A 12,259-nucleotide genomic window follows, 5' to 3' on the forward strand; every position below is an offset into this window, starting at 1 on the left:
GTAAAATACCTTTGTAAATTTTCATTACTCCACCTTGAATGACAGTTTTATATCCATTTGTATCAAGTACCCCCAGGGAAATTAGATTTTTTCTTAAATCTGGTACATGTCTTACATCAGTTAACATTTTGATTGTTCCATCAAACATTTGCAGCTGTATACTCTCTATTCCCACAATATTAGATGTGACATCATTACCCATGTACACGACTCCATCATTCACTGATCTATATGTCTTAAACCAGTCTCTATGAATACACATGTGGTTTGATGCACCGGAATCTAGCAACCAATGTTGATCATGATTTGACAAATTAACTGATAAGACTTCGTCGCTCATACCTGAACCAGATGCTGAACCTGTATCAGTCGTGTTCACTTCCTTCTTTTCTGTCGATGAAGCTTCTTTAGAAATTTGTTGTCGCTTCCAGCAATCCTTCTTCAAATGCCCTGATTTGTCGCAGAACCAGCACTTGACTTTACTCTTCTTCCCCTTGGACTTTGAACGCGAATCGCTGCGCTTACCAGAGCGTCTTTCTCTAGAACGACCTCTAGCCATCATTGCCTCTGATGTAGAGGTGTCAGCATTCGACCGCTTCCTGGTTTCCTCGGACAACAAAGCTCTAACTACATCATCAAATTCAATGGTTTCGGATGAACTAAGACTTATAGACGTGACAAAATGATCCCACGACTCAGGAAACGAGCACAATAAAGTTATGGCTTTATCCTCGCCTTCAATTTTTACTTCTATGCTTTCTAATTGCACCATTAAAGTATTAAAAACATTCAAATGGTCAGTAATGGAAGTACCTTCCTTCATTCGCAGACTGTATAGCTGCCGCTTCAGGAGAATCCGATTTGTCAAGGATTTTGTCATATACAGCTTCTCCAACTTCGTCCACAAACCAGCTGCAGTCTTCTCTGACACGATGTTAAATAAAACATCATCAGCCAAACACAACCGAATTCCGCTCAAGGCTCTTCCATCCAATTCATTCCACTCATCATCTGTCACGGGATAAGGCAGTTTGGATCTGCCCAACAATGCCTTTGCCACGCCCTGCTGTACCAGGAGATCATGCATCTTTACCTTCCAGATCTCGAAATTATTTTTGCCGTTAAATTTCTCGATTTCAAATCGGGCACTCTGAGTTTTCGCCATCTCGTCTAAAACAAAGAATCTCCAATTTCAATTTAAAAAAAAAAAAAAAAAATTGAATCTCAACAAATGCGTATGCCTCAGTTTACCTTCGCCTTTAAAAAAAAATGAATCGCAATATATGCCTATGCCTCAGTTTACCCCCTTTGTTTTGCTGTTCAAATCTCAGATTTCAATTTAAGAAACAAATGGCGCTTGCTAATAACCACGAGAACCGCGCCAAATTAAAAAAACGCTGTAAGTGATGACAAAATGGCGCGAGAATTCCACTCAAATACGTGCCTATCAGCACATTAGCGCATTGGCGCTCTTAATTAAATCGTTTCCGCGCTATGTCAGTTGATTGACACGACTGTTATGGAATAATCCGCGCCAAGCAGGAACTAACAACAAACGACAAAAAAAATGCACTCACCAAGTTGTTTTACCTGCATGTTCTGGCAAACGCTCTGTGGATTTAATAAACCACCATACCTGGCGTTACTCCCCGCGTTAAATGGTATGCTTGCTCCCGGCGTTACTCCCGGCGTTAAATGGTATGCTTGCTCCTGGCAAATGCTCCACGCAGTTTTTATAACATATCCACGCAGTTTTTATAAATCCATCTCCACGCAGGTGTATTACATATCCATATCCCGTTTCTATATATTTAATATATATATGTCTGTTCACTGGCCGATAATGTAATCCATCTCCACGTTTAACGCTGCAACCAAAAATTTTGTTTTATATATATATATATATATATATATATATATATATATATATATATATATATATATCACGTGGTTATTTATATACAGCCAGTGCAATTTAAGAGATTAAAATGTAATCCCTCAGCAGTGCGCTCAACGCTCCAACAGCAGTGCGCTCAATGTACAAGCACCACCAGCACCCTCATGCATTCACACGCAGGTATACAGCTTCTCGTGGCATCAATCAACCTGATACACACCTCCAACATGCTCTGATACCATTTGTTGGAGATCAGATGCACAACAAATATATAAAAAACATATACACAGCTATTAAAAAAACATGCACAGGAGACACAGCTTTTTAACGTGGTTCACCCAACCAATCTGGGCTACATCCACCAAACATAGGCATCGGCAATCTTTATTAATCAAACAGGAGATTACAAAATTAATCAAATCCTCAGAAACTCTCACCACATCCAAACTATCCGTATGGATACCTATTTTATAGCAAGGAGAATCTAACTGCCTCTCACATCAAAATTAGGATGCATTAATTCTCTCCCAACAACCTGGAGCTAATCCAGCAACAAATTTCTATTGTTGTCACACACTGGAATTTTTGCCTATTTTATTTAAAACAAAAAATCTCAACATCAATTACAATTATATAATTAATTAATGTTAAAGTAATCTCCATTCCCTAAAAAAATGATTTTAAAAACTCAAAACATTTACTTAATTAAAACACAAATCCCAACCAAATACAAAAATCCCAACCAAATACAAACCATAAGACATGATGAATCAAATCCAAATTATAACAAATAAAAATGAAAGAAAACTCCATTAACAAAATATGTATTTCAACTATTTAAATATGTATTTTAATTATGTGAAAGCAAATGTCTATAAAAGAAGTGAAAAGTGAACTTTATTTCTAAAATTTTTATTTTTAATAATTTGAAACATTTTGTAATTCAAAACATAAATATTAATCAATGCTAAGTAGTTGCAATTCAAGATTAATCTATTCTCAATTGTTGAAGGCAAATGTTTATAAAAAAAATTGAAAAGGGAATTCCATTCCCGAAACTTTTATTTTTGATAATTTGAAAAATTTTATAATTCAAAACATAAATGTTAATTGATGTTGAGTAGATGCAACTTAAGATTAATCTATTGTCAATTGTACAACTTATTGTATAACTTTAATCCAAATAAATTTGCAACAAATGGAAATGGAAATAAATTCCATTAAAAAAAACTTGTTATTTCAATAATTGGAAACATATTCGAAAGTGGGTGGGTAAGCTACAAACTATTCAACCATAATATAAAACTATTCAATTGCAAATCTACAACAAATAGAAGTGAAAGCAAACTCTATTGAAAAAGTTTTATTTTAATAATTCAAAAATTTCCTCGCTAAGAATATAAATCCCAATCAAATATTATTGGGGACAACATAAGACCAATAAAATCCAACTTAATTAACCAATGTTTAAAAAGATATTGATGTTATTGGTTATAGCAACGTTCTCTATTTTTTTGTATCTCATGTTATTGATAGAAATTTAGATAATAATTTAGATAATAGGATGATTTGAATTGTGGTCATTATATTATTTATCATATTCTCAATATTTTTGGAGTAGAAAAAATGAGAGGAATCAACTTGTAAGGTCATTTTGTTGGACAATTAGTGGTGGTTGTGTTAGTATTGGCATTTATGTTGGCATTGATGTCAAATGGACTAGCATGAATGTGTATCACAGCAGATGCATGGCTTAGGAGGACTCCTATGGTAGTTGCAGACTTTATGTAGAGAATCATCACAATAGCAGGCTTACTGAAAAAGCCATAAAATGATGACTATTGTGTTGTTCTGGAGGAATCCCATGGTTGTTGGAATGCTTTGGAGAAAATCATCATAGTAGTAGGCTTACTCGAGAAGCCATAAAATGATGACTATGGTGGTTGGGAGTTCAACATCCAAGCACAAGAAGAAGAGTCAAGAAGCAAAGTGTGGAAGAGAGTTTGCAACCATATTAGAGGTAGCATATTGGCTCAAAGCCTACATCTAACCTTCTCCATTGGAAACTACTTTGGAAGAGATTTCCAATGGTATACGGAAGCCTAAAAATGGACTCCGAGATCGAAAGATATGGGTTGTCGAACTCCGGGGAAGTGAAGTTTTAAGCATAATGAAATATTGGAGATCGAAACCCATCGAGACCTGATATCGGAACCTCGGAGACCAGCAGATCGGATATCGGAGCAGGAAACACATCGAAACCTTGGAGCATCGGAGTAGGTTGCAATATCAGAGGTCAAAGCAGGCAACACATCAGAACATCGAAATATTAGAGGTCAGAGCCTATCATAATATCAGAACTTCTTAACATATGTATTTTAAGAAGTTACGATATCCAGTGTTGCCGATGGTTAAAAATCTGAGGGATGATTGGAAGAGTTAACAAAGGATTATGTTGCAAAACATAAGGTTAATCGGGACTTCTCTCTCCTCTGGTAGGACACACAGCGACATGAAATTGGCTTTGAGAAGTTGCAGTGGCAACTGAAGTCAGCAGGACGTGGCAGTACGACAAGACACATGGCAAACAGATTCAACATTATTGGGTGGCCTAGTGGGCCAAATCCGAGTGACATGTGTCACCACTAAGAAGTCACCACATGGAGTAATGACGTCAGCTCAGAGGTTGGCATATCGGAGGATGAAAACCTCGTAACTCTTGTGCAAATCATTTTTGGAAAAGTCACGATGGAAGGGGCTTCCGATGTTGTGTGTGCACCTGGTTATGAGAGTTTAGAGAGCCAAGGACACATAACAATTAACAAAGGAAGATTGTCCCTCGGTAAGAGCCAGAAGGCCTTAATACCTAAGTGCTAAGCCATTGGTCACAACTCTTGGTACCTTGAGAAGGAAACACACATGGAGATAAATGCAAAAGAAGCCAAGGATATCAGACAATAAAATATCGTAAGATTTCAATAGTGTAAGTTACAATATTGGGGGGCTCTGATATATTACTAAGTTGTCAGTCACAGGTCCAGGCCTATGAGAAAACGGTTGCTAAAGGAGCTAAAGGAAAAGGGGGTCAAGGATATCGGAGAGGTGCAATATTGTAACATTTCACTGGTGTAAGTTACGATATTGAATGTTCCGATGGAGCAGTACAACGCGTTAAAGGATGGATGGGTGGGCAGCTGTAGAATTGAATGCAAGATCAGGGGAGTTGATTGTTGAAATGAGCTAAACCAGCAGAAGTCTTTGTAACAAGGAATTGAGGACATCATTTTGCAAAGATGATTGTGTGGAATGAAGAAAGCAATTGGCTTCTTCGCGTGCACAATTGGGAGAAATAAATGAAGTCAAAGTAGCCATCCCTAAGGTCTGTCAAGCACTATTGAGCAATAACTAAGAATGGGACTCTCAGAGGAGTGTGTAGTTCATTTGAGACTTAATTTCTCAGCATGGAAGTTTACACAGTTGTTTAGTAAAAATATGCATGGTCGATTATTGATTTAATACTATGATAGGAAGCTACCACAAGACGCAACAACAACAGATGAAGCCATGTCAAAGTAAATTTTGGAAATTAGAGTACAGACCGAAGAGATTGTCTTGCGCAAAGTGCCTCTGAGAAACAAAACTATCGATTGCAATTGAGCGATGGGGGAGTTGAGCAGAGTGCCGAAGTTCTCAGAAGTGAGAGTTGTGCATTGAGACAGAGAGGTCTAAGCACCGAGAGCACAATGAGTGATTGAGCAGCAAGTGCAGTGGGTGTGCTATGTGGAGAACAGAGAGGATAGTGATGAAGAGTAGGAAACAAAGAGCCCTTGATAGAGGAGGCAGAGTGTTCAGGAGTTTTTGCTATGATCAACAAGTAAAGAACAGTTGCATGAAAACACAGAAGACAGAGTACAAAAGTTTAATATGCAACCAACTATTTTGGTATTTTACTTGTAATTTGTATGCCTCTATTTTCAGTTTGAAAATTGTATGAAATAGTAGAATAGTGGCAAGAGAAGGTTGGTGCCTGAATTCATAAGAGGTTGGTGCCTCTTAGCAAGTTGGTGTTTGCTAACCAAAGGGGGTTGGTTCCTCCTGTGAGTAGGTGCTCACAAAAAAATAGATGAACTTAAGTGGATGATTAATTTACATCATAAAAAAACAACAAATTTGGTAGCTTTTCCCCTCTGGTTTTCCACGTGAAAAACATTGTGTCAAATGTGTGTGTTGCTCATTTGATTGATGTATGAACATGTATGTTTGAAATTGTTGTCCACTTCTGTTGTGAATGAATTCTCTCACTAGGAAAAGAATATAAGAAGGGACTATAATCATAATAGAAAAGGGAAAAATAAACTCATAATTACTAATTCACCCCCCCTCTCAGCAATTCCTTGTTTCAACAATTACTATCAGAGTGAGGTTCCTTCAGCAACAATCTAATCACTGGAAGGTAGATCTATAAGGAATTATGTCTAGGCAAGAGAGTGAAGAGGCTTACTCAAGTAGAATACCCGTCTTTGATGGGACAAACTATGCCTTTTGGAAATTAAGAATGGAAGTGTATCTTATGTCCCTGGAAGTAGATGTTTAGACTCTAGTGCTAGTAGACTACAATGTCCGTGATATTCCTCCCACTGATGCAGATGGTAAAAAATTATAAGGAAACAATGCTAAAGCCAAAAATTCCATTCCCTTTAGTCATAGTCAATCATAACTTGTAAAAGTTATTCACTGTAAGTGTGCTAAGGAAGTATGGGTAAAAATCAATCAAAATCACGAAGGAGATGACAAAGTCAAGGAGGAGAATCTTCAAACATTCATAATGAGGTTTGAGAGCCTAAGAATGAGTGAAAATGAAAGCATGGAAGAATACTTCCTCAGAGTTGACAAAGTAACTAATATGATTAGAGGACTTGGTGAAGAGGTCAAGGAAGAGATGATTGTTCAGAAAATATTAAGATCTCTGCCCATGAGATTTAATCCCAAAGTCTCAGCTATTGAAGAAATGGCTAATTTAAAGGATCTCAAGATGGACCAGCTACATGGTACTCTCACAACCTATGAGATGAGAGTAGGAATAGAAAATCATGAACATAAGGAGGCAACATTCAAAGTATCCAAAAAGGCCAAGGAACATAAAGATCATTAAGACTGCTCTAATTGTAAATCTGATCAGAAGTTGGCTCAACTAGCTAGAAAACTGAAGCGTGGCTTAGGAAAATATAAAGGGAAGTTGCCCTTAAAGTGTTTTGACTATGGAAGAGTTAGACATTTCTCATCCAAATTCCCTTATAAAGAAAAGGCTGAAAAGAAAGAGGACCAAAAATTTGGAAGCAAGTTTCTAAAACATCAAAAGAAAAATCCCTATAAGAAAAAGGGGCTCTACTCTAAAGAGGATAGCTTAGCATCAGAATCAGAGAGTGAACTCATCAGAGAATGACTTAGAAAAGTATTTACTTATGGCTTTTGAAACAAACTCAAAGAAATAAGGTATTATGGACTCTGAAGAGGAAGAAGAATAAGAAGGAATAATGGACCTTGAAGGGGAACTCATTAGTTCCCTTGATGAGCTAAAGAAAACAAGAGAGAAGAACAAGCAGTTGAAGGAATAGTTACAATGTGCAGAGGAAGGTATGTATAACTCTGACAATGAGGAGTCTTCCTATCAAAAGGAAAATCTTGATGAAGTTATCAAGAGCAAATATAGTTTATTCTTTCTACTAGAAGAAAAACACAAAACCCGTGAGAGATTAGAAGAGGAGAACAAACATTTAAAACATGAGTTGCTCAAGTTAAAAAGGGAAACAATCTCACAGACATGCAAAGATGATATCATGTCTTTGAAAGTTAAACTAGAAGAAGCTAAACAGAAGGAATAGGTTCTTCAAGATTTGATCTAGGAATGGGAAGAGAATTGTTAGAGTCTTGAAGCTGAGGTTGTTTCCCTAAAAATTGATCTTGAGGGAATAAAGACCGAGAAGGGGTTACATGAAAAATTTGCAGAAGGAACAAGGAAACTAGATCAGATTTTAAATATCCAAAGGCCTCAGGAATCAAAATAGGTTTGGGATACTCACAGACAAAGGAATCCTTTATGAAAAAGACCAACTTCAGGTCTGTAGGATTCGAAGAACCACAGAGCTATGAGAATAACCTTCAAGGAAGAATCAATGAAGATAAAAGAGAAACAGGGAAAAGAGGAGACCATCAATGGAAGATGAATCAGTCAACCAAAAAACCAAGGTACTTTCATACACAATCCCATAAGACTTCCAACAATAGGCATGCCTATTTATTTTATGGTCATTGTTATAAATGTCATATCTTTGGTCATAAAGTTGTTGATTGTAGAAGGATCAAAGTTGAAAGAAATGAAAATCCTAGATATAAAAAATATCAGAGTTATAGATCTCAAAACTCTTGTCTTAGAGATCGAAATGTCTTCAAATGTAATAATTTTGGGCACAAGGCAAGTGAGTGTAGAAGCAGGTTTGAATACCATTCTAAGTTCCAAAATGTTAGACAGTCAGCTATCCAATAAGATAAGGAGAGCTGGAAACAAAAGAATAAAAGGAGCATGCAGTGTGGACTCGCCTTATCAACTCATAATCAAGAAAACAAATGGTATGTGGATAGTGGTTGTTCCAAACATATGACTGGAGACAAAAGAAAAATTTTGTCGCTAAAATAAAAGGATAGAGGAAACAATGTCACCTTTGGAAACAATGCTCCAGCAAGAATCAAGGGTAAAGGCGTAGTCAGTCTTGATAAAAAAACAAAAGCACAAAATGTGTTGTATGTAGAAGGTCTCAAGCACAATCTGCTTAGTGTTAGCCAAATGTGTGATAATGGCTACGATGTGACCTTTCGATATAAATATTGTGAGATCCGCAACATGAAGAATGGAAAATTGGTGGGAAAAGCAATCAGAACCCACAATAATGTATATGTGTTTGACAATTCCAGGGTCAACTATTATTTAAGAAAAACAAGTGAAGCACGGTTGTGGCACAAGAGGCTTGGGCATATGAATTTTGAAAGTTTGATAAAAGTTAGCAAGATGGGAACCGTAAGAGATTACCAAGAATTTCAAGGCCCAATAAATCAATCTGCAAGTCATGTCAGTTTGGAAAACAGACTAGGACTCATTTCAAGTCAAAAGAATTCTCCTCATCCAGACCTCTGGAGCTCATTCACATAGACATTTGTGGCCCAACTAGAGCAACAACCTCAAAAGGAGAGAGGTATTTCACGTTGCTCATTCATGATTTGACTAGGGCCACTTGGATTGTTCTCTTAAAATAAAAATCGGAAGCATTCAAGCATTTCAACATAGTTTAAAGCTCAAGTAGAAAATGAGAAATAATTAAAGATAAAATTCTTAAGATCAGATAAAGGAGGAGGGTACACCTCAAGAGAATTTAAGGAATTCTATGAAGAGTATAGCATCAGTAGTCAGTACTCAGTGGCTAGAACTCCACAACAAAATGGAGGAGTAGAGAGGAAGAATAGAACAATCCAGGAAACGGCCAGAGAAATTTTGGATGAAATAGGTGTGTCTCGCATCTTCCAGGGAGAAGAAGAACAGGAAATAGTGTATTTGTTAAACAAAACTCAACTCATGCCTAATAGTAATGAAACTCTCGCTTAGTTGTGGAAGGGAAGACCTGCATCAGTTAAACACCTCAAGGTGTTTGGAAGCAAGTGCTTCATCAAAAGGAATGATAAGAATCCTGGAAAGTTTGATTCATGCGCTGACGAAGGGATATTTCTCGGGTACTCTACTCGAAGCAAAGGATATAAGTGTTACAACAAGTGGACAAAGAAGATTGAGGATTACATTGACATGATAGTAGATGAAGTAGGTTCACAACCTAAGACCTTTGTAAGAAATATGAATTCAGATGATGAAGAAAGATTAGATATAAGGCCCGCAGATCTGGAGGAAACAAATTCAGACAGTGAAGGTGAGGAAGCAAGCATAACTTTAAGGCCAAAGATACCCTCCAGGTATGTACAAAATGAAAATCTTGAGATTCAGATACTTGGAGATCAAAGACATAGTGTCCAAACTAGGAGGAAACTTGTTGGCAGTACAAGTTATGTGAATCTGGCTCTGTTATCATAGATAGAACCCAAGAACCTTTGTCAAGCAAGTGAAGACAAGTTCTGGGTGAAAGCTATGAATGAAGAACTTGATCAGATTGAAAAGAATGACACTTGGGAGATTGTTCCGAGGCCTAGAGAGAAAAATGTTATTGGAAACAAATGTGTTTTCAAAAACAAACTAAATGAATAGGGTCAAGTAATCAGGAACAAAGCTCGATCGGTCTGTAAAGGGTATGCCCAGATAGAATGGGTAGATTTCGAAGTAACCTTTTCACTAATAACATGAGTGGAAGCTATCATGATCTTTCTTTCTCTTGTCACCCATAATAATATCAAGGTATATCAAATGGATGTGAATTCTACATTTCTCAATGGAGATTTGGAAGAAGAAGTTTACATTGAGCAGTTAGAAGGATTTACACTCACCTAAGATGAATGGTTCGTATGAAAACTGAAAAAGGCCCTATATGGACTAAAACAGGCTCCCAAAGCTTAGTACAAAAGGTTGGATAAATACATTCAGCAATAAGCGAGAAATCCAGCTCAAACTATGAGGCCAGTGCCTCACCATTAGATCCCTTTGAGGAATCCTTCTTGGATTTCTTCTGTGGACAATTCATAGCATAATGGCCCACTTCATGACAATGAAAGCATCGCACTTTCGATTTGTCAATCTTCTTCCCACCATGGGAAGAACTGGATTTGGGATGGGACACCTTCCCTTTCCCTTTCCTCACCTTAATCGCTAAGGCTATATTTTCCTCATCATCTTGCTTCAATGAGGATCCATCTCTGGTGCTTCTTCTTATTTCCTCCTGCATAAGATCCAACCAAAGTCATTCCCAATCTGGTAGTTTTTATCTTCCATTAACCGAGTCTTGGTAGCTATGCCAGCTCTTAGGAAGACCGAGGAGTGCAATACTCACCATGTCATCATCAGCAGTCGTGATCCCTACACTTCCAAGCTCATCCCTACATGTGGTCAGCTTGTTCAGATATGTAGAGATCATGTTGCCCTTTTCACACTTGATCTTACGAAGCTTGTCTTTCAGCACCAGGTTCCTCTGATTGTTGTTGTTTTGATATAAATCTTTCAATGTTTTCCACATCGAAAACGGTGTCTCCTTCCCATGGAGGCTCGAGACAATGTGGTCTCGAACTCCCTCCAGGAGGATTCTCCTTACTCTAGCCACACATTTCTTCCATTCTGCCAGTTGAGTAGCATCAGTCAGCTTGGGGACTTCTTTATCAATGAAGTCCTTTAGACCATTATCCTTTAACATTGCCTCCATGCGATCCTTCCAGGCTATATAATTCGAGCCGCCATTAAGGGCATACTCGAGTCTTAAACCACTGAATGCCATAGGTGAAATAGAGATGTGATAAGAACTCGATTTCTATATTCAGGAACCAAACTTTGAACTTCTCTTTCTTGTATATTGTTCTTTGCCTTGATCACCTTTGCTCTGATACCATGTAGAAATTCCCACTGTAGATCAACAGATTATGCAATATACTAAAACACAATACAAGATCTACTTCTATAGCACTTTGCAAAAGCTTAATCGAATTGAGCAAGATCAAGAGAACACATATAACTGAGAATGAGAAATCAATCACACATAACATAGAAGAAATAACAAGAGGAAAGCCTTAGCCTAAAACCCCAACTCTGTATTATCATACAAGTGGAAATCTTGTTTAAGTTACAAAAAGAATCAACTCTCAAGCTATCCTGCTCTCTCTACAATCAAACAATACAGCTCACAGACTGAATAGACATAGTATATGTCCTCCTCAAGTCCTCCAAGCCTCCTATTCCCTTGATCAATTTTTCTTGGGGTCCAATGATGTCACATGTGTGAATTGGCCTCATCACACTCACTAAAGTTGAAGAAGTAACTGCGCAATCCTCAAGGAAAGAATTCCTTTTGCATGCAAGGAATATTCACAATGGAATATTCTAGCAACTAATAGTACATTGCCCCTCCATCTAATCTCAACTGGGTCTCTATCTGAACTGACATGCATGAGTTATTTATGAGAGAATACTCAGTTATTTGAAGTGCAGTAGTTACATGCATGCAAGCATTAACTAACTGAACTTACATTAATTCAACAAACTGTTTGAATTAATCTAACTGAACTTGACTCAGTTAACTAAGTGAACTAATTACAGCTCAATATTACAACTCATCCTTATCTCTTTAATTGATGGATAAATTCCTCAATTAATGGAGAAACTGTTGC

This window comes from Pinus tabuliformis, chromosome 5_2, assembly GCF_031772625.1.
Source record: "Pinus tabuliformis cultivar Carrire ecotype Pingquan chromosome 5_2, CPIR1, whole genome shotgun sequence".
Classification (NCBI taxonomy): domain Eukaryota; kingdom Viridiplantae; phylum Streptophyta; class Pinopsida; order Pinales; family Pinaceae; genus Pinus; species Pinus tabuliformis.